Here is a 24,644-nt window from a genome sequence, read left to right on the forward strand (position 1 = left end):
ATATTTGCTGTATTCTATTCATTAGGAAAAATCCCTAGGTCCAGCCCACACTCTGGAGCCGAGGATGGCAAAATCCAGGAGGTAGGGATCACTAGGCACCCTCCCAGAAGGTGGGACTTTTCAAGTACTTTGCTTGGGGTGTGTCTTCTGAGGGTGAGGAAATAAAACTGGGTTATAATTTAAAAGTGAACTGGGGTGAGATAGGACTGCCAGAAACTGGGAAGCCCCAAGATATCTCTAAGTCAGGCCTGCAAGAAAATAATTTCCAGGATCTTCATAAAATTTCTCTTCTCTCTTGCCAAATATCCCTCTTTGTTTGCTCTATTCTCTGCCTAAAATTAGTCTCTACTTCTCAACATGTTCCTTTTCAAGACACAGCTCAGATGCCTTCTTCTCTGAAAGCTTCTCTTGACCCTCCCTACCAGAAAGGTGGACTCATTTGATCTCCCCTGATATCACTGACATTAAGCATTTTCACATCCATCATTTCATCTTACCTCATCTGAGTCTTACAACAACCTAGTAAATAGCTAATTTGCATCAGGGAAGACTGAGGCACAGAAAGGTCAAGATACAAGATCAAGACCATACAGGTAGTAAGTAGAAGATTTAGGACTTGAACTAAGGTCTTCATACTCAAAGGTATGTTATCTACACTCCTACTGTAACATTTCATATATTATGTTTTTATTCATTTGTTTATTCAAAAATTATTTACTGAGCTGATCCGGGGTACCCTGCACAGAATACTGGCTGGGTCCTCACTCTCCTTCCAATATACCCAGATGCTTTCCTTCCCTTCTTTGGTCTGCTTAGCCAAACTCTGGACATCCTTTAGGCCCAGTTCGTGTCACTCCTCCTCCATGAAGCCTTCTCTGAATCCTTTAGCCCATGCAGTGCTAAACTTGGAAGTAACTTCAGACCACACTTTCATTTTATCTTGGGGAAGCTATGGTCATAAAAGGAACACAGCATGTCACACAGAAGGTCCCTTCTACACTGTAATATACTCTGGGTGCCCAGCCCAGATCCCATCTTTGGGGAAGACACATCTAACCATTGACGACTAAGAATCCCAGCTATGGGATCCCTGGGTGGCGCAGTGGTTTGGCGCCTGCCTTTGGCCCAGGGCACGATCCTGGAGACCCGGGATCAAATCCCACCTCAGGCTCCCGGTGCATGGAGCCTGCTTCTCCCTCTGCCTATGTCTCTGCCTCTCTCTCTCTCTCTCTCTCTCTGTGTGTGACTATCATAAATAAATAAAAGATTAAAAAAAAAAAACCTTTACAGTGTTTAAAAAAAAAAAAAGAATCCCAGCTACTGTAGGCTCCTGTGTACCCTTCTGGGAATCATCTTCAGCTGTAGAGAACTGCCTCATCCAGGGTTAGGCCTTTCCCAGGGCCAATGAGTGGCTGATGCAAGGATACAAAGGCAACTCCTTGTCTCTAATTGGGACAACTCTGAAGGACCACCCTGATGCAGAGCTCCCTATAGGATCAGCTTTATTCCCTGCCCACACCTATCTCCTTCATCTCCTTATAGGCATTGCCTCCTAAAAGCACCACCCAACAAAACTTCCACACACATTTCTCCAACTCTGTAGGAAACCAGTCTAAGACATACAATTATTATAACTAATCTAAATAAGTACAGCAAAAAAGGATAACAGTTACCAAGCAATACTGCAAAAAGAGCTGACATTTGTTGAGTGTATATACTATTTGCTAGGACTTGTGCTTCTTCCTCACATCATACTAAATAAAAGATTTTATTAAATACTCATTTTCTAGATAGAGAGGTGAAGCTTTTTGTTGTAGTTTTCATAGCTCATAAGTGATTGGCGGGGTTGGAATTCTGATTCAGGGCTTCATGGTCTAGAGCCAGGCACTTCACTGTCACTTGGTGATTATTCCATACATATGTCACCTTTCTTAGTCAGCTGCCAGCTGTTTGAAGACACATATCAGAGCTGTGTCACCAGGCAAACAGCAGGTACCCAATAAATGCTGGTTGGTAAGTGTCCACATGGTATATATACAGAATATTACTCAGCCACAAGGAAGAAGGAAATTGTACCATTTACAACAATATGGTTGAACTCGAGGGCATTTTGCTAAATGAAGTAAGTCAGAGAAAGACAAGTACTGTATAATATCACTTATATATGGAATCTAAAAAAAGGAAAAACCAGGGATCCCTGGGTGGCTCAGCGGTTTAGCACCTGCCTTCGGCTCAGAGTGTAATCCTGGAGTCCCGGGATCGAGTCCCACATCGAGCTCCCTGCATGGAGCCTGCTTCTCTCTCTGCCTGTGTCTCTGCCTCTCTCTCTGTGTGTGTCTCTCATGAATAAATAAATAAAATCTTAAAAAAAAAAAAAAGGAAAAACCAAACCCATAGAAAAAGAGATAAAATTTGTGGTTTCCAGAGGTAAGGAGGTAGGGGAGGAGTAGTAGGAGGAATGTGATCAAAATGTACAAGTTTTGTACATTTTTTGTACAAAATGTATTAAAAGATAAATAAGCACCAGGGATGCTGTGTACAACATGATGACTATAGTTATCGTTGCTGTATGGTAAAACGAACACTGTTAAGATAGTAAATCCTAAGAGTAAATCCTAAGAGAATAGAGTTGCTTTTCTTTTTATTGTATCTATATATGAGGTGATAGATGCTAACCAAACTTACTGTGGAATCATTTAACAACATATGTAAGTCAAACCATTATACTGTACACCTCAAATTTATACAGTGATATGTTAATTATATCTCAATAAAACTGGAGAAAATAAAATTTTAAAAGAATTTTTAAAAAACTTCTGAAAATGCTGGTTGGCTAACTGGCTAGTAGATTGCTTCATAGAAGGGCTTTCTGAATATGCTGAAATCAGGTTAGTAGCACAACCTGCAGGGCCGGTCCTCAGGACTTCAAAATTCTGGCTGAGGGTTCCCACTCCCACATCTGGCTCTTTGCTATTTACCTGCAGACATTTAAAGGTCAGGGTGGTAATGTTCAGCCGTGAACTTATCACTTCTACTAGGATTACAGGTATTAAAGAGGCAGGTGTGTGCATGGGCGAGTGTGTGTGTGTGTGTGTACATGTGTGTGGAAGGGGAGGCAGCTGCTATCAGGTCCTCTCCTGGGTTTACTCCAGAGTGTCTCTTCTCTCCCAGCAGGTTTGGCAGGACTTGAATGTATTTGGGAATCTTCTATCAAGGGACCTAGCTGCTTGGTGTCTCTGCAGGAACTCTGAATCATGTCTGCTACATCACCAGGTCTCTGAGCTCCGATAGTTCTTAGCTGCCTACAAGCCATCCAATCTAACAGCGAATTTTGATCTTGCCTTAAATCACTTAACTAATTATTTTAGGAAAGTCTTAACTTCATAACTAAACAAAGCTCCTTCTAAGAAGTGGGCAGAGACTTCATCATCTACTCCTAGATGCTCTCAGCCTCCAGCTGGGTGCTAGACACAGGAGATCTGCTCAAGAAACAGCTGAGGAAGGCACTTGATGGGGTGAGCATTGGGTGTTATACTATATGTTGGCAAATTGAATTTAAATAAAAAGAAAGAAAGAAACAACTAGTGACTGAGGAGGGTGTCAGATTCCTATATCCTCAGGGCAGCTCACAAAACAGGGTCCCATGATCCTGCCTCTGGGCCATGGCATGGGGTAAGGAAAGGAAGGAGCGGGCACAGGGGAAAGGCTGCTCCACAGGAGCATTCTCTATTACTGGTGTATTTTTAACAAATTTAAGGTACTGGCTTGTCATGACTAATTGTTAAGAATGTGACACAAAGACTTTAGAAGAAGCAGCATGAACATCATAGTCTGGCCCATCAGATACGTCAATTTCCTGCCTCCTATCCCTCCAGAGCATTCCCTTCACAGTGCTAGAGTCTGAACTCCTCACTCTGGGCTAAAAAAGGGTGGCATTTCTGGTCTTTTACGTATTACCTACCTCTCCTTCCAAAAATAAAACACTTTGGAAAAAGAGATAAAAATAAGAAAACTCAAAATCAGGTAGAGAAGACAGACTAGTAACCGGATAGTAGTGAACAATGGAGTAAATGCAAGGATAAAATGTTCATGCAACTCTTTGGGCTTTTGAGGAAGGGTACATAACTTGGGTAGAGAGGTCAAGACAATCTACTAGAGGTGGAGATATCTTGCTTGATTCTTAAAAGAAGGGTAGAATTAAGGGCTGCTGTCCTCCACATCATTTAAATGTCCAAAAAGAAGATCCAGAGGCCCTCTGAAAAGTCTTTATAGGTCTACTGGGGGCTTCTTGGAACAGTTAAAGGCTGATGTCAGATGCTCATAACAGAAATGGCACATTCCCATATACCCCCAAAGTGTTTAGTTATCAGGGGAAATAGCAGGATAGTTACCAATGCTAGCCCAAGCTGGGTATAGCTAATGGGGGCATTGCAAAAATCATTTCTTAATTAGCATCATGGCCTTCCTGCCCATTTCAGATCTCCAGCAATGTGCAAAGCTGGGTAAGGCTTCCCTGGCTTTGATTCCTTGGGGTTATCTTTTAAGCCCCTCATTTCTGTTGTGTGAGATGAAATCTCTAAATTCCAACTTCATGGAAACAGACCCACCAATCCCCTCCCCATCCCCATTCCTTAGCAACCTCTCAGAATGAGTGTTCTTTTAAAAGAGACAAGGTCCTTGCTGACATCTCTCTTTAGAGCGCTCCATCAAAATCCTGCACTTGCCCAGTGTCCTTTCCTTGGCCACCGGTAACCAAGGAAACGAGATACTATGGTAACACCAGGAGGAGAGAAAGGGAAACATCCAGAGCCCTTGCTCCCTCTTTCTCTTCTCTCCTGGAATCAAGGCAGCTACCAGGGCAGAGAGAACATCTGTTCTCAGCTTCCAGGGAGAGAACACCAGGACACCTACATGGGTGGCTTAATGGCTGACACCCAGAGCTTCCCATTCCCGAACTTAAAGACTGGTGCCTGAGGGCCTCCCAAAACTATGCACTTTCCCAGGCCCGAGGCCCGGCCCACTCTAGAACTTATAATGCTCAAAATACCAGATGTAAGGGATGCATAGATGTTTATTCAAGTGAGTGAACAAGATAACCCATCAGGATCAATGTATAAGCAAAACCCTAAACATAATTGGAATTATGATGTTTGACAAAATTACCAAGTGTTTGCACAGTCTTCAGCAGTGTCAAATTTATCTCTCATTTTTGCCCTGCTTTTCTGTCTCCAACCTTCTGCCTCCTTGTTCTGCACTCCCTACCCCACCAGCTCTATCTCTGCTTCTCAGATGCCCTACCTCTGTATTTTCCTCTTCTTACCTACCTCTCCCTTTGAGGCTGACCCTGCTTCTTTCTCTCACTTTCCCCTAACTTCCTCCTCCTGACCTGCAGTTCACCTGTCACTCTCAGGATGGAGTGGCTTAAAGAGAAAGACTCCCCCTGTTCTGGTGCTGGCTCACACCCTGCAACTCCACTCCATGTAGAATGCCGTATTTACTGCCAGCAACCTCACCTCGGACAGGCGTGATGCCGGCCACCTTGGGGTGAGGCTTGAAGGAGGTCCAAACATTACAAACCCTGACATGCATGATGATGTCATAAACAATCCCAGTGCAGTACGAGGGGCAATAGAGAAACCTGCCTTGTGGTCTCCAGTCCTTTGTTGGTCGAATCTTCTTTTACAACCTTAAGAATTCTCAATAGAGTTTTAAAAATCTTTTCTTCTGCTTCTTACATTAAATCCTGCTCCACAGGAACTGCCTTTTCTAATTTTTCAGCACTGACTCCCTCCCGTAGAACAGTGGTGTCTGAGTTGCTTTGATCATATATCCCTGTCGATCAAAACATTTTGAACATGGACCTCCCAGTATAAGTGCACATATGTACTTATAAAGCACATGCATGTACTACTATACTAATATTTTGTACATGATAAATACACACAAAATGGGAATTTAAAAGGAAATGATACACTATCTTCTTGACCCACCCTAACAGACTATCTGTGCACCCTCTGTTATCAACTCCGTCCCCTTAAATGTCTGAGAACCTTGCTTTGTCCCTCCTGTCAATGGGTTAGCATTCCCAGAGAACCCAAGGATGATTGCTGGAGGACCAGAATATGATAGAATTTCTTTGTCAGGGAGTGTATTCATTTCCTATGGCTTCCGCGACAGAACCATAGACTGAATGGCTTGAACAACAGAACTGCGTTGTCTCACAGTTCTGGAGGCTGGAAATCTGAGATCAAGGTCTTGGTGGGCTTGGTTCCCTCTGAGGGCTGGGAAGGAGGACCTGTTCCGCATGTTGACACCCTCACTCCCAAAGTGATTGTATTGGAGATATGGCCTTTAAATAGGCAATTAAGGTTAAGTAGGGTTATGACTGGTCTGGTACTCATCCAGTATGACTGGTGTCCTCACAGGAAGAGGAAGAGATGCTAAGAGTGCACAGACAGAGAAAGGCCAGGTGAGGGCACAGTGAGAAGGTGAATACCTGAAAACCAAAGACAGAGACCTCAGAAGGAGCCAACCCTGCTGACACCTTGGTCTTGGACTTCCAGCCTCCAGAAATGTGAGGATAAGTATCTCTCATTCGTTCGACCCTTGGAGTCTGTGGTGTTTTGTTACATCAGACCTAGCAGACTAGCACACCTGCAGTGTGGGGGACACAGTTTAATCCATAACAAGGGGAGGGAGGAAAAGCAGGAAAGAGCCCTCTTTGCCAAGCTGCCTTCTGCCAGTGGATAGAACAGCCTATTTCCAAGGGCTGCGATCACTAGGCCACAGGTCTACCCGTGGGCATGGGGCTCTGGTCAGCTTCTAGTTCTGCCAAAGTGTCTCCATTCACCAAAGCAGTCTCATGCTGTCTTTTATTCCGAAGTTCCCAAAACAGCTTGCAGCTGTTATTTGCAGAAGATACTGTGCTCCGAAAATCTGTAATGTCTGCGTTTGAAACAGCGACACGACCAGGCTACTCCTAGAAGAACAGGGACACACCCTCCCATATCCTGATTGAAAGGAAGCCAGATCATGGTGTTTGTTTCCTAAACAAGAATTGAACGTTTGTCACTTGTGCTATTTAATTATGACCCAAGAGGTTTGCTAACATTGCACATTCTGTCTGCAGTGCCTGTTTAATTTTGGCATTAAAGACACGGTCTCTATTAGTTACCAAGTAACAAGTGTTTAAACCTCAATAAATAACATTTTTAATAATAAGGTTCTGAAATGCATAGATCACATCTCCCTGTTCATTCTCTAAGAAAAACATTTTAATTATCTATTGACACATATTGCACATGAAACAACCTTCTTTTTAAAAGATAAATGGGTTTATAGGCGAGTCGGGTTAATTAAAAGCCAGTGGAGTATTACAAGTGTATTTACTGGGGAATATTCACTGTAGGAGAGGAACAGTTCCTACACAGTTGTCAGAATTCTGTAAATGTATTGTTTAATAACCACTTGGCACTTAATTATAGTGAGTTGGTGAGAGCTTAAATCTAAGCAAAGCTCACATTCCAGTTATCTCTTCTAAATGGCTTCTCCTCGGTGTCATGGATTCTCGAGGTCAGACCACGCCAAGGCATGAGCTGATGATCTGGGCAGTTGCAGACGGGAAGCTTCCCAGGACCACGGGCCGGTCACGAGCAAGTGACTGTTGTGATCCTGGACACCAAGAGGGAAAGTTCAGATTCAGCTCCAGAGGTAAGGCCAATTCTGAGGAAGGTCTAGAAGTTGAAGTACAAAGTCCTTATTATGGCATTCAAGAGCTTTTACTATTGATCCCCTACCAGCTTTAGCCCCCCCACTCCACTCATCTCTAACTGAACCCCAGGATGTGTCTCACCAGCTCCATTTGCCCCTGTTCTCAGCTGTTCTCTCTACTTGATCCCACTGGAAGGATGAGAGGCTGACCTACAATGACCACACAGTGTGAACAAGAAAAATCCTTTGTTGTTTAAGTCATGGAGATTTGTTGTTCCAGCATAACATAGCTCATCTGAATCATACACTCCCCTTCACCACTTCTAGAGCCTGACATGGAGAAGACACTCTAAATGCTGGGCAGTGAATAAATACATAGGTCTGCCAATAGATTTTCCCTTTCTTCTCTGGAATATTCTCTGGTCCTGGGAAATCACTTTCAGTCTTTTGAGGGACTTTAAGGATCTCTGCCTGTGTGACATGAGCAAGAAGACCCAGCACCGAGCTGAAAAGCTTGAGTTCTGGACTGTACTCATAACCTACTAAAATGCACTGATCCATGATTATTACTGTAAGCAAATTGGCAATTGTGAATGGTTTGGGGAAAAAGTCACGGGGAGCAATGCACCACTAAAACAAATGTCTATATGTATGCGTGTGTGTGTGTGCCTGTGCGCGCGCGCATATGTGTTGGCCCTCTGACCATCCATCCTCTTGCCTACAGTAATGACACTTCAATTTTTAATTTGGGGGACCAGCGCCCATCCCCATATCCCCATCTCAGGTGTTGTGGTTTGGGTGGCATCAACCATACCCGAAGTTCCAGGAGTGGCTATAATGGGTCAAGGTCACAACACAAGATGATGGAGCCCATCTGGTATCTGATTCACTCATCTGGTATCTATCAGGTGATTCCTGCTCTGAGCCAGGACTGGGTTCTGAGAATACAGCAATGAGAAAACTAAATGGACACTTTGCTGTCAGAGTACTCGGATGCCATCTGATGCTCTCTCTTCCACAGTGCTTCCCTCTTTCTCCGCCCAGATGCCCCCCTCTTCCCAAAAGCCTCCCCTGACTGCCCCAACCATCACTGTCCCTCCTCTCTGTCCTGGATTCCTTCTGCCACAGACCCTGGAACATGAACAGAGATTGTGCAAGTCACCCATGGGAGTGGCCAGCCAAGGGGTAAAGGCTCCATGGCCCAAAGAGGAGGGACAAAGGGACAACTGGTATGATGCTCCTTCACAGTGCCTCTCAAATCCCACTGAAGCTGAAGCTGCCTGGCCCAGAGTAGTCAATGAACTGTCCCCTTCTCACCCCAGAGTGGGGAGTTCCTAGCTGGCCCCTCCAATCATTCCACCTCTGACCAGATCCTAACATCTGTCTCCCCACCTTCAGTGCAGGAAAACAGAAGATCTAGAAGTGACAGGGCCCTAACCACTCAGATGGAAACAAAGTCATTGGGAGCCACAGGGAGAAGGAATGGGCTCAGAAGTTGATTGCATTGCCCCTGGCAACCACACGTCCCATCAGGTTGAGCCAATACCACAGTGCTCACTGGGATGTGGTTTCCTGAAGCTCACAAAAGAAATCTATATCATTCTCAGGAGCAACCAACCTTCGTGCAGGCAGCACATCCCCTCTGGTCTGTGGGTAGCTTAAAGGGACACAGACACCCAGCCTGGAAACTGGTTAAGTCCCAGTCCCCAGACCATTATCCTAAAAGGAAGTGGCATTTCATCTGCACGCTGTTTCTCTCCCTCACCCCTACCACCAACACCTCTCAGCCGCACAGCTGCAATGGCCTCCCAACTGAGTTGTGGTATTTGTTTTAGTCTCTCTCCTTTTAATCCAGCCTGAGAATAGTAATTTATATTTATGGGGCCCTCATCAAATGCTAGACTACCTACAAGATACAAATGTTAACCCATTTTATCCTCAGCAAACCTAGTCCTATGGGGTAAATATTAGTATCCCTATTTTCAAGCTGAGGCATCTGAAGGACAGAGCAGCTAAGTAACTCGCCCAAAGCCACACAGCTCTTTGGAGGTGGAAGCAGACAGTCCAGCCACTATGTTTACCACCCCTCACAGAGAACCCTTCCCATAGTTCCCATGTTAAAGGTAAGGGCTTCGGAAATGAACCAATAAAGATCAAATTTTCTGTTCTAGCTCTGTGTCTTGGACAAACTACCCAGCCTTTCTGATCCTCGTTTTCCTTACCTATTATATAGCGATAATGAAAATAGTGCCTATTTTATAAGAGAATCAAGGTTTCATTAGAGGATCCATCATGCTTTCAATCCCCAGTGACCATCCCGAGTTCCAGCAATACCAAATCAACCTCAGTTTCCTACGTGTGCTTTGTGCATCTCTGTTCTCTCTGCCTGGCATGTTCTTTGCCTCCCTCCTCAATCTGGCCAGCTCATTCTCACCTCTCAGGTCTCAGCTAAGTGCTGCCTCCTTATCTAAGAAGCCTACCCAGCTTTCCCATTCTGCACTACTCTTTAGTGTTCTCCCATAGCCTGCACCTACCTACCGTGCTCTGCATCATACTCAACTGTAACTGTCCATGGACATGTCCTCAACTGTGCTGGGTGCTCTGCAAGGGCCATTGCAGTGAGTTAATCCCATCCTGAATGCTCAGTATCTAGCAAAGTGCGTGGAATAAATCAGAGATAAGAAATGAACATTTCTTTTTATTGATGCTTATATTCTTGCTTTGTCCCTTCTAATAGATGGCAAGTGTCTTAAAGGCAAAACCCATGCCTTATTATTTGTCTCTGAATTCCCCACTATGCCTGGCCTGTAAAAGCAGACCTGGGGCTAGGGTAAGCAAAGTGAGGTGTCTAGGGTGCAAGATATAAGGAGGCTTCAACTCATCTTGGTGCGAGTGCAGGGTGGGCCCAGAAGGTCCTTCATTCATGATATTAAAATAAATTAATGGATGATCCAGTAGATGGGTTATAAATCTCCATCTCCGCCCTCAAGAAGCTCTCAGACTCATGATGATTTATATTCCTCATCAGGGACTGACAGAGCCATACCTACCAGCTTCCTCTGGGCTCCTCTCTAGAATTCTGCACACACACACCCCCCCCCCCGCTTACCATCTGACACTATGATATCTGGCCCCTAATGGGACAGACTGTGGGAGAAAAGGATGTTCATGAAGACCAAGGAAATGTGATGGGCAACCCATCAGGGGTGGGCTGAAGTTAGATAGGCAGGAAGGGAGACAAGAACATTTCAGGCAGAGAAGTGAATGAAGAAAACCAGAAGAATGCTCGGTTCATAAAATGCCTTACAGAAACTCATCCGACTGGAGCTCAGCCTATATGCCAAAGAGCACAACCAAAGAGGAAACAACCCTTTGCCTTTGTTTTTTTTTTTTTTTTTTTTTTAATTTATTTTTTATTGGTGTTCAATTTACTAACATACAGAATAACACCCAGTGCCCGTCACCCATTCACTCCCACCCCCCGCCCTCCTCCCCTTCTACCACCCCTAGTTCGTTTCCCAGAGTTAGCAGTCTTTACGTTCTGTCTCCCTTTCTGATATTTCCCACACATTTCTTCTCCCTTCCCTTATATTCCCTTTCACTATTATTTATATTCCCCAAATGAATGAGAACATATAATGTTTGTCCTTCTCCAACTGACTTACTTCACTCAGCATAACCCTTTGCCTTTGAATAAGGCCTGCAGAGTATTTTCCTATCCTTGTTTCACTTGGTCCCTACAAGGGAAAAAAAAACACAGTGTATAATTACTCCTATTTTAATAATAAAGGAACTGAGGCTAAGAAATCAAGTGGCTTGCCTAAGGCACACAACCAGGAAGAGTGGATTTGAAGCCTTTCTCAGCTATTTGGCATTTCCCAGCCTCACAACCTAGTAGTGTTATCTGTTGTTCAAGTATCCGCCACCTTGTGTCACATTACACCTCCTATCACATTACACCTCCCAAGGAGTGTTCATGGGACTAGAATTTCTTGCGACCTGTATTTGAGAGTGGCTTAAAACCACTGGGATTGCAATCCTTCTCTCAAGCAACTGGACAGAGGTCTAGGGGCTCCAGGAAGAAAGCGACTTCTTCCATTACTCTTGGCTTCTTGCCCAGCCCAGCAAATAGAATAACTAAGGCCTCCAAGGCAGTGCTTTGGCTTAAGTGAAAACAGCAATTCAAGGACTCTCTGGCAAACAATGCAGCCAGCATGTTACTGATCTCTGATGTGTCATCCAGACCTCCATCCATTCATCCCGGGGAAGACTTGTGCCTGCTGCCTTTGTTGGTGTGGATGGAAGAACAAAACAGGATAGATTAGCTAATCCCCTGCTGGTGGTGAGATGGGAGGCTGAAATTCAGCTCTGTGGACTCCTTGACTCCAGGGGTCAAGAAGTTCGCAGTGTCCAGAGCCAGCCCTGCATGGCTCCCATCACTGACAGCTAGCTGAATGGCCCACATGGGCTGGTGGGAGGCCACAGCAGGGGAGTTTCCATTTTAACCCCATTGTTTAGCCAAATGAAGCCAAGATGTTCCTGCTCCCCACTGGAGAAGTCAGCCCAGCTTCAATAATTTCTGAGTGCTGACAGATAATTCAGAGATATTGGATATTTCACCACCTGGGGACTGCCCTTCTCTACTACAGCAATCAGTTACTGCCTGCCAACCAGGGGCCATGCAGAGGCCCTGGGCCCCCTCACGCCTTTACGATCAGGCTCCAGCGTCTTGGAAAATATTGCTTGAATTTATTTATATAATCATGTTAGGAAGGCGGTGAGTTATTGTGAAGTCAGCATTCTTCCATCTTCCTTCCTGCTAATCCTTTGTTTGAGATTCTGCTCGAAGGACTCCGATTACTAATGCAATTACACGCTACCTGGTAAAGGGTAATCCAAAAAAAATTAAACCCCTTCACATATTGTATTTTTCACTCAGAGCCACCCTTCTCCTAAAACTGAGTGCTGACATAAATCAGTTAGCTACTGATTTTATGACTACCTGCATTTAAGAACACATGGGTTCTTGACACCGCCCTTCCAAGTAGTTAAGTCATCTTAAAGGTAAATGCTGCCTGTCATTTGGAGCACCAGCCTTTCAGCAGTTTCTCAGTAAAAGCAAACACACTGAATAGGGTTGGTCCTAATAACAACAGAACACAAGACTGCCACCAATCTGGGCACTGTGTGTTTTATGCATTGAGTCATTCTGCAATGAGCAATGTTACAAAAATCACCTAAATACTATTTATTGAGTTTCAAATTTCCCATCAATCTATAGGCAAACTGTATAGGCTTAACTATGGTTATAGAACAAAATATAAGTGTTACCCAACTTAATAATATAAAAGTAGATACAACATACCTGGGTGAGTGGAGGGGCTTAGAAGGGAATGAAGAAAAATGGAATATAGCCAAAGTTGCATAGATGACTAGTAAGCAAAGGAAAATAGTGATTTAATTATATGTAGGGAGCTGGTATAGGGAAACTAAGTCTTTTATTGTGGGAGGAAGTCAGAAGACAGTGTCTAGAATGATCAATCAAAAAACACCGTATAATTATATTATTTTGACATGTGGAAGAAACTGCCAGAAGAACTAAAAATAGAAACAATTACAGTGTTTGCTTCAATTTATCCTACAGTGTTAGAAGTCAAGGTTTTGACTAAACTGAGGAGAAGCAGATAGTGGCTTTCGGGGTGCTGGTCATTTTCCACTTCTTTATCTGGATGCCAGTTACAAAATTGTCCACTTCATGAAAATGTCAGCTCCATGCTTATGATATATGTGATTTTTCTGTTTGGAGGGTGTATTTCAACTAAAAGTTTCCTTAATAAAAGTGGCTGCCTCTGGGGAGGGAGACTAAGTGAAATGATGGGAGAGACAGGGTATTATTGGTTCTCATGATCAGGCCAGATGATGGTTTAATTATTTTTAGCCATGCAGATATTGCTTAGGATGAAAATTAATTATTTTTGTGCTGTTTCATTCTGGACCCTCAGGTGACTTCTCACATATAAAAAGTTGCATGGCTCTTAAAGGCAAAACTCTGAGCAATATACGTAAATTCCTGTGAAATGAATATCAGCAGATTTGGGGAAGTACTTTCTAAACATCTGAGCCCCCAATAATTTGGGTAGTGAGGTCTTTGTCACTGGGGTGTTCAAGCCAAACAGATTGAGAAGGAGCTTCTCCCAGGTGGCCGGGAAGGCAGTTTGGTCACTGCTGAGACTCTGGGACACATTCTGGGGGATGGCATATACTTGGGTGTGAGGTGTCTGCATTTTTTTCCTTTTTTTTTAACCTTTTTGTCCCAAATAGAACTCCTAAGATCAAGAATTCCAATGAAAAAAAGTATTTCTTATAAATTGGGACAAGATCAGAACGGGAAAGAGAAGAGTCAAAGAAAGTCCCCTTTTCCCTAATTGACGTTGAAGGTGAGCCGCCAGTGGGGTGACCCTGGGGAAGAGAATACACCAACTGAACAAGGAGAGTATGGATGTTTAGTCACCTGAGGACTGCCCTTTACTGCCATAGCAGTCAGTCTGACCACTGAGCAGGGGCCATGTGAATGGTCAATGGCGTCAGCTTCAAGGGCTGAAAATTTAGGATAACTTCTGCTCTGAGACTTCTACACCAAGGATCAGTTTGGCCAACTGTGGCCCACAGGCCAAATCTGGCTCACTGTCTGTTTTTGTACATCCTGCAAACTAAGAATGGTGTGACATTTTTAAATGGCTGAAAAATATAAAAAGAAAAGTAAAACACATCATGACACAGAAAAATTATCTGAAATTTAAATTTCAGTGTCTATAAAGTTTAATAAAACCATAGTAACACAGCGTTGCTTATCACTTATATATTACCTGTGTCTGCTTTTGCTACAACAGCAGAATTGAGTGGTTTCAACACAAAACCTAAAATATTTATTATCTGGCCCTTTACAGAAAAAAGTTTGTCAAGCCCTGCTCTATACCATGGCTAATATAAATAGCATGGGTTTACCCAGTGCTTTTAGCTCCCAAAATACTTGTCTCACTTTGTAATTGTTTTCTTGCTTAACATGCTGTAGAAGGAATTTGGAGACACAGAATTGGAATCAAAGAATTAATAATCATAGTATGCAAACAGGCTGTCATTTATAGGACTTCTCCCTTCCCCAATTTTACAACTGAAAAAGCCCCTACAACTACCCTGAACTCAGGCCATTGCTTTGGGACTCATGCTTTTCGAGACAAAATCCCTCTCAAACTCCCTCCCAGAGGGGGGTTCAGAAGAGTAACTCCTAGTCCAAAGCTCAAGCACAAGAACTTTGGGCCACACTGCAGGTAAGACAAAATGGTCTACCTCAACTCATCAAATTGGCAATTTAGTAATTCATTGAGGTTTGGTTGAGGGAAGATTATAATTAGCTCCTAATGCTTCTATAAAAGCCCCGTTTTAATTTTTGGTGGGAAAACAGTAAAAGAGTCCTCAGGCCTGTCCATCACTGGAGCCCTGAGGGATGCTGATGATGAACCAGAGGGGCCAGCAGGCAAATTATTTGTTTGGTCAGTCCAAATGACTTATTATACCAGCCCCTGGCAAGGGAGTAGAAAGGAAGAAGATAAAAAATCATAGCATCGATTTTTCCAGCACGTGAAACCAGCAATGTTATTTCCAGATCTATCCTTTCTGAAATTAAATTAAATAAAGTTTAGCTCAGTTTGTCAATTTATTGAAAACCGTCTCCATCTGACTTTCTGTTTTGTAGTGAAGGGGCTCATGGAGGATGTTTTATCCAGGGAAGCATTATTGCATTAGGAGAAGTGAGAGCTTTTGATGACGTTCCAGAATTTTAAGAGCTTTTCAACCCAATGAGGCGTCAATTTGCGAGTGCGTTTTCCATAACCATTAGGTGGACATTTTAACAGACAGGGGCTGTGGTGTGAGTTTTCTAGGAGTGAGTTATGGCTGCAGGACTCAACATTTTCATTCAGAAATATAGTCCCTGAGATGAGAGAATCATCTCCCTGCCTTATAGATACACTTTTAAAAAAATCAAACATATTCCTCTTTTACTTCAATTATGAGATTTTTCTTTCCTTCAAAAACAATAACTGTGCCAGTTATTTCAGGTGAGAAAACATAATCTTAAGACTGCCTCAAGGAGAGGTATTTTCCAAGCCCAAACTCACCTAGGTAGGGGGCTAATAAAAGCCTCCAGAAGGGCCAGGCAGGGGCAGACAGGAGTAATAAATGGCCTGTCAGTCATCCTAACCAGCCAGAACCAATCAGATGGACTAGGGGGTGAGATTACACACAGTTAACAGGCTAGGAGTGCGGAGGGGGTGAATAAAAACCTGTTCTATATCCCACGGTTCACTGTGAGGAAGGTTCTGTAATTACCTCCATGCTGCTTGTGGCTTCAATTTCCCCCAAGATCCCTGTTCACTGAAAGGTCAGGATCATGGTTTCCAGAAAGAGGTAAAGATGGCCAAGGGACCAACCTTTTATCAAAAGTCATGGTCCAAGCACTTGAGTCCTTCCACATAGTATAACTTGCTCAAGTGTTTGTTGTGGATTTGGTCGGATGTCCAGAGTGGCTTCAACAGGGCCAACAGCTGAATTCAGTCTTCCAAAAATGGGTTCTCACTTATTCTTCAAAGCCTGAATTGAGTGACCCTGCCTGTGGGGAGCCATCCTCAACCTTTTTGAGACAGAATTAGCCAGTATTCCCTCCATCCTCCCAGAACATTTCACACATACTTCAGTGAATACCCTCCAGGACCCAGTGCTATAAATTACTAGTGTATCTACAACAGTGCCTGGTACCAAGAGAGATGCTCAGTAAATGTTAGTCAATCGCATGAAGAAAGGGATCCCAGGGAAACCACTTCAGGAGATAATGACAATGCTATGTCAGAAATTTTGGCTTGAGTTCATTATAATGTGGTTTGTAGTTGGGGACATTTTGGAAAATCCTAAAGGACTGCTTAAGTAAATCATGGCATATCCATTCACTAGCCATTAGCAATGATACAGCAGATGTACATTTATTGCTTTGAAAAGATGCTTGTGACCGGAGGAATCATGATTCTGGACTTAAAACTATATTATAAAGCTGTGGCTCAAGATAGTAGGCTATTGGCACAAAAACAGACACATACATCAATGGACCCACAACCAAATGGACAACTAATCTTCAAAAAAGCAGGAAAGATTATCCAACGGAAAAAAGATAGTCTCTTCAACAAATGGTTTTGGGAAAACTGGACAGCAACATGCAAAGAATGAAACTGGCCACTTTCTTACACCATACACAAAAATAAATTCAAAATGTAGGGGCACCTGAATGGCTCAGTTGGTTAAATAGCCGACTCTTGGTTTCAGTTTAGTTCATGATCTCAGGGTCCTGGGACTGAGCCCCACATCAGATTCCACACTCAGCAGGGAGTCTACTTGTGGATTCTTTCTCCCTCTCCGTTTATTGCTCTGTTCATTCTCTCTCTCTCTCTCTAAAACAAACAAATAAATAAATGAATAAATCTCTTTTAAAAATAAATAAATAAATTCAAAATGGATGAAAGACCTAAAAGTGAGACAGGAAACTGTCAAAATCCTAGAGGAGAACATAGGCAGCAACCTCTTTGACCTTGGCCATAGCAACTTCTTACTAGACATGTTGCTGGAGATAAGGGAAACGAAAGCAAAAATGAACTATTGAAACTTCATCAAGATAAAAAGCTTTTGCACAGTGAAGGAAACAATCAACAAAACTAAAAGGCTTTCTACTGAATAGAAGAAGATATTTACAAATGAATATCTGATAAAGGGTTAGTATCCAATATCTATAAAGAACTTATCAAATTCAACATCCAAAAAACATATAACCTAATCCAATCAAGAAATGGGCAGAAGACATGAATAGACACTTATCCAAAAAAGACATCCAGATGGCTAATAGACCCATGAAAAGATGCTCAACATCTCTCATTAGTGGAGAAATAAAAATCAAAACCATGATGAGATACCACCTCACATCTATCAGAATGGCTAAAATTAACAACACAGGTTATTTTTAAATTAATTAATTTAATTTTTATTAGTTGATTTTAATTTTATTAGTTAATTTTAAAGAAACAACAGGTATTGATAATGATTTGGGAAAAGAGGAACCTTCTTGCACTATTGGTGGGAATGCAAACTGGTGCAGCTACTCTGGAAAACTGTGAAGTTTTCTTAAAAAGCTAAAAATAGAACTACCCTACAATCGAGCAATAGCACTATTACTGGGTATCACCCAAAGGATACAAAAATAGAGATTTGAAGGACTACATGATTTTGAAGGATTATACAGTATTATCAACACCAGCCAAACTATGGAAGCAGCCCAAGTGTCCATCAACTAATGAATGGATAAAGAAGATGTAGTGTTGTGTATATACATATATTACATAATGTATATATATGTGTGTGTATATGAATATTCTTCAGCCATCAAAAAGAATGAAATCTTGTCATTTGCAATGACATGGATTGAGCTAGAGTGTATTATCCCAAGTGAAATAAGTCAGTCAGAGAAAGACAAATATATTATTTCACTTATATGTGGAATTTAAGGAAGAAAATAGATGAACACATGGGAAGGGGGAAAAGAAAAAAAGGAGAGACGGAAACAAACCATAAGAGATTCTTAACAATAGAGAACAAACTAAGGGTTGATGGAAGGAGGTGGGCAGGGGATGGACTAAGTGGTTGATGGGGATTAAGGAGGGCACATGTGATGAGCACTGGGTATTGTATGTAAGGGATGGATCACTGAATTTTACTCCAGAAATGAATATTGCACTGTATGTTAACTAACTAGAATTTAAATTAAAAAAAAAGATGCTTGTGATGTGACAAAAGTAGGTTATAAATTAGTTTATATAGCATGATCTCATTTTTATTGGGGAAAAATGTTTGTATCTCACATACACACACACATACACATCAATGCACAATGCACACATTTACATTAATAGAAGTAAGGTACCAGATCACCAGATCTACATTAAAAGATCAGATTTCAGAAGAACATGAATAAATAATCTTCATCCAGAAGAGGGTGACTAGAATGGGGAAAGACTCAAGACCATGTCATTTGAACTGCCAGAACTGAGAGTTTTCCTAAGTGGAATTAAAAAAGAAAAAATATCTCTGATTTGGGCTGAAGGATATAGAGCCAGTGATAACACTCACAGTGTGAACTAAATGTTCTTAAGGCACAGAGAGAGAGGTGGCTAATGCTTCAGGGAAAGATATCAGGGAAAGTTTCATAAATGAGGTGCCTTTGAACTTAGCTCTAAACTCTAAAGCCGAAGGCAGCACTTCCCCATTTTCAGCTATCAGCTTCCCAAGCTCATAATTATGGTGTTTCTTTCGTCTACCTGTGTGTTCATCTACTTAATATTTTTCTATTAAGTGTCCTTTATTTTAAAAATTTTGCTTCCAAGTGTACCTTTATCTCACCAATTATATAAAAAAAAATGTTGCAGGCCACAAACAAAAGAGGGAAATCATAAAAATGCATTTTTAAACACTCCCAAGCTGTTAAATTCCAGTTAAATGTTGGTGGCTGAAAGCTCTGCACCTGAGATCTGTTTCTTTGTTGTAATAAAGGAGAGATTTACAAATATTAGAAAGGTGTTAAAGATAAGATCATTCCCCAAGGAACTTTGTCCTAACCAGAGAAGCATGAGAAGGAGTGAGCTTTTCTTCCCACTGGGACTTGAGGCCTCCAGGACTGGGAGACAGCATAGGAAAGGGGGTCCAGGGGCCCAGGCTTGCCAGAGGCTACAGGGAATCAGTGGGGATGGAGTTGGAGAGGCTGATTGGTCAGCCTCACTAATACAGGCATGTCCAGAAACAATACAGACGTTTCTCATTGCAATCTTGCTAGACTGTTTTGATAGTTGTGCGATCTGAATATATTACCCATTCAAACAAAAGATTATATAGTTAATTATCATGCACATTCATATACACACAATCTCTTGGACAATAATATTCAAAACAAGCAAGTGGTCCAGACACAGAGAGAGCAAAGGCCTTGGAGTTGAGCTTCCTAGGGTTAGATCACAGCCCTCCCATTTCCTAACACTGTGGTCTTTATTTTTTAAAAGATTTTATTTATTTATTCATGAGAGACACACAGAGAGAGGCAGAGATATAGGCAGAGAGAGAAGCAGGCTCCATGCAGGGCGCCCGATGTGGGACTTCATCCCAGGACTCTAGGATCATGTCCTGGGCTGAAGGCAGATGCTCAACCGCGGAGGCACCCAGGCGTCCCATATACTGTGATCTTGAGTAGATGTATTGACCTTTCCAACCCTCATTGTCCCAATCTGTACAAGGGGGCATATGAACAATGCCTGCCCCTAGGTCAGGGGACACATTAACAATGTTATAGGTGTAAAGCTGTTTGCCCTCCACAAGCATTTGATGAATAATTGTGTTACTACAGCCACACCTGTCCCTGGGGTTCTTTGCTTATTTTAAGTGCATCTCTACGTGTATCTGTTCCTATCTGTCTCTGTCACCCTTATTTGCTTCAGTTTTAAAATAAAACTGAAGCATATTTTGTGTCATTTATTATGTGTAGTTAATAGACTGTTCTTTTCCCTGCTCTTAATTTTAATAAGCTAACAAGGAGAATGTTCCTATCTCTAAAAGCAAATACACTGGATACATTAAATTTCTTTTTACTTCCTTGGGCTTCCAGTTGATTTCAGAAGTGCAGGTCAGTGACTTTTGATAGCAAAACTGTTCAGCAGTCCTGGTATAGACTGTAGGTCTGTCTATTCGTGTGTGGGTACCAAAGATTTGGGCACATACACACACACAAAATGTGCACTTGGCAAGAATGGGCCTTTCCCATCAAGCATCCTCCAAACCACAATAGCAGGTGAAGAGCCCCGGAGAGATTGAAATGTTTCTGTTGAGTTCCGTTTCTTTGAATATTGCTGCTGCAACTCTTTATAGAAGTCAGTAAATCTCAGTTTAACTGCCGCTATTGATTGGGGAGGGCACAAACAAAGGTGCAAACGAGTTTTGGCTGGCTCCTGAAGTGTCCATTACAGACAGCGTTGAAGACATGATGTATTTGTTTTCTAGTTTGCAGACAGGCTCACAGCTCCATCACCTTCCACCCTCCATCATCCAGGGCTGCTTTCTAAAGATAGACAGAAGGTTCCTGCAGGACCCTCATTCCTTACTCATTAACAGTGATCAGTAAACCCTGTGGTATTCATTAAAATGTTTCTCTGCTGCTCAGCAACAACATTTTTTTTCTTTGAAAGCCAACTTTAGCTGCTGTGAGGTCAAAGAAATATATAACAATTATGATGAAGGTAATGTCCACCGTACTTTTTTATTTTGAGTACATCCTGGGGGTGGGCAAGCAGTTGTGATTTATTTCCACTAATATCCATAAGCTTCATCTGAATATTTCTGGGGTTGTGTTCACCTCCAATGGGACCATGCAAATGTGCAGCAGGGTGAAGAGCCAAAAAGTGATGGTCCTCTACCCAGAGGAGCCAGTGACTTCTGACCCTACCTGGGCTTGCTTTTATGACTTTCATATCCTTGAAGTTATTTAAAAGAAGATGAAATATGACAGGTGCTGGGGTTAGCAAAAGCAGCACGTTGATTGCATTCCGGGCTGCCAGTGGGAACCCCCTCCCGGAACGTCGTCAGCACATTTAAAAGTGAGCAGTTCGTTGCTATCCTTTGCACTTCTCCCCTGACCTGCAGAGCAAACCTGGCAGGTAGACAGGTAGAGCTAAACATTTGTTTTTTTCTGGCCAAGTTCTCTTTTAGGTATGTCTCCACCACCCAATCTCAAGGTATGAGGTTCAGGTGAGCCTGACTCCTCCTCACTCCTCAGCATCCAGAGATAGGGACATGGCAAAGTCTAGCCAATCAGAGCCATCTCCTGGCCAGAGTGATTTCTTCAGGGATAATTATGTGACTTACACTGGGCCAGCAAGAGTCTTCTTTAGGGCTTCTGAAGGAACTATGAGAAAAAGCTTCTCTCTTTCCTCTGTAGTTATAATCTGGCATGATGTAAGCCTGGAGCCAAAATGTAGGGAGAGCCTGTTTCATGGGAAAATCTGACATGACCACAGCTGCGATAAGAGATGGAAACAGAACTCTGAGGACATTGTTTGATGACTGGATGCAGCCTTGCCTGAAGCTACTCTTGGTATTTTTCTTTAAACAGAGTCAATAAATTCCTGTGGATTAAGTCATATTGACTTGGGTGTCTGACACAATCAAAAGATGCCTGACTAATGGAGATGTCTTTTTACTATAACCTGAGAAGCATCAAGAATATTGTCTGCCTATAATACATTCCCCACCAGCTCCTAAAGCCAAATTATACCCCAGATTTTACCACTGCCTTGCTACCTCTCCTGAAAGCAGTTTCTTAAAGTATTGTTTGCACATGAATCCTCCTCTTAGCATCTGCTTCTTGGGACCCCAAACTAAGAGTGTGAAGCTTAAATGAAATGATTTGAAGAAAGTATTTAACACAATGCTTGAATCATTATATATCCTTGATAAATGTTGAATATTATTCTTACTGTTGTTTTGTTATGTTGATAGAGGAGCTTGAGCCAGGATAGAATTTTCTGACATCCAATCCTGTACTTTTCCAACTATGCCAGTGTTCCCTAAAATGCCAGACACCCCAGTTGTCCACAAAACGATTGTAATTATTAAGCATTTTAATAAATCTTCAAGTTAGGTAGCTAATGGCAAGTGAGTGCTGTTTTCTATTTATGGTAGTGGTGATAAAGTTTCTTTATAAAGTGAATATCTTTAGGTTCTAAATAGCAATCCATTTTTAAGTAAATAAAGGATACCCCCAAGTTTTTTGAAGGTGTGGCAAAAATTGTGGAGTTCGTATACTAACAAAACTCTAGGTCACCCCTTACCACCCACTAGCCCAAACCTTCCATGCCAATGGCTTTACAGTCATCGCTAAGGTCTTGGAGGGCCCTGGCGGAAATGAGCAGTGAGCCAGAGATCCCACTGTAGCCATTATCATGCACCTTACATGCTGACACTGGGCTCTGCAGTTGCTGGAGGGAGGGAGGGGGATGAGCAATGGGCTGAGAAGAGAAATGTGGCATCTGTGGGAGCTGGAAAGAAATGTAATTTGGGTGCCTGAGCCTGAGAGGAAGATGAATAAGAACACAGTAAGTGAGAAACTGCAGCCTAAAATGTTTTCCAGGTTGGATGGAGGTGCCCCAACACGAAGCTGGCCCCAGAGAACCTCACTAAATGAGACTGCTTTTCCTTCTAACCTTTCCCCAGCCCCACTCCTATAGACACAGTCATTGTCCAGATCCATCAAATCCAAGTTCTGGTTTTCCCACTGACCAACTGATTGTATGACTTGAAGCCAGCCACATGACCTCTCTGAGCCTGTATTACCCCACCTATGAAATGAGGATAATGATCCTCAGATTATAGCAGGCTGGTCAGCAACACAAATGAAGTTACTTGTGGCCTTTAGCACAGGTCATGGCCCAGAATAGGCACCTTCAGGCAGCCCATTTTCTTCATTCCAGTGCTATAACCAGGGCAGAAAGCCCAGTGTCACCAAGAGCTCACCAACTGGTGGAGTCCAGGGATTGGCTGGTCTCTGCAGCCAGGGCCTGGACTGTCTCTTCCATATCAACCTGGGTCTTTGGCCCAGCCTCAAGCTTCTCTCTGGGGAAATATGCCATGCCCTTTATATAAGATGCTGTTAATGCTCCTTCCAAATCCTCATCACCGGACCAGTTACAAATCATGTACATTGCATGTTTGGGTGGCTAAGAACTCACAGCTGCACCCTTATCCAGAGAATTGCCCTTGACTAATGAGAACCAACTTGCCCAGAGAAGCCCAGAGGCCTGCAGGCAGGAACTGGCACAGGGGTATGAGTATAAAAGCCTGATAACCTTGCCTGAAGAAGACTCAACTCTATGGAGCCATTCATGCATGCTCTGAGAACTTCTGAGAAATCTGGCTGAGGCTATATGTCAACTAAAACATCTGTGCTTCTTGCTCCACCCTCCATTGCCTTCTTCATTCCATTTCAAGTTTCTTTGGAGCATACTCCCTCAGTAGATTGCTTGAACAAAAATTCTCTTCCCAGTCTCTGGTTTTAGGGAAGCTAACCAAAGATACCCTTATACTTTTGACAGGATGCTTTGAGCAGAAGGAAGGATAAGCAGACTCCAGCAGAAGCCAGCTTTGGCTGACATATTTCCTAAATGAAGATTGTGTGACAGAGGATGTTGAGAGGCAGGTGAGGGGCCTGGTTCACTCCAACAGGCAGGGCTGAGGAGCAAATCTCTGGGAGGGCAGAACCATGGCCAGCTCCAGGGATTGCAGCACAGAGAGAACCCTTCTCTGCAGGTCTCTGGCTTCAAAGGCAACATGGCATATTAATTATACCTCAATTAAAAAGGAGGGAGGAGCACCTGGGTGGCTCAGTCAGCTAAGCCTCTAACTTAATTTCAGTTTGGGTCGTGATCTTTCGGTCCTGGGATCAAGCCCACATCAGGCTCCATATTCAGAACAGAGTCTACTTGGGATTCTCTCCCCCTGCTCCTCCCCCTGCTCATGCTCACTCTCTCTAAAATAAAACAAATCTTTAACAACATGAGGGGGGGTACTCAGCTCTAACTGTTTAGAGCATATAAGATAAAAGCCAATCCCTTTTCTGTGACTACTAGGGCCTCACATGACTCAGCCCCTGTCTATCCTCCAGACATTTCATTACACTCTCCTCCTCACTCACCATCCTCTAAGCCACACTGGGCTTCTTTCTGACCCTACATAATGCCTAATTTTCCTATCTCAGGGTATTTTCTATTCTTCCCTCTAGGAATCCTCCTCCCCATCTCTTCCCA

The sequence above is a fragment of the Canis aureus genome, chromosome 5 (assembly GCF_053574225.1).
Source record: "Canis aureus isolate CA01 chromosome 5, VMU_Caureus_v.1.0, whole genome shotgun sequence".
Lineage (NCBI taxonomy): Eukaryota > Metazoa > Chordata > Mammalia > Carnivora > Canidae > Canis > Canis aureus.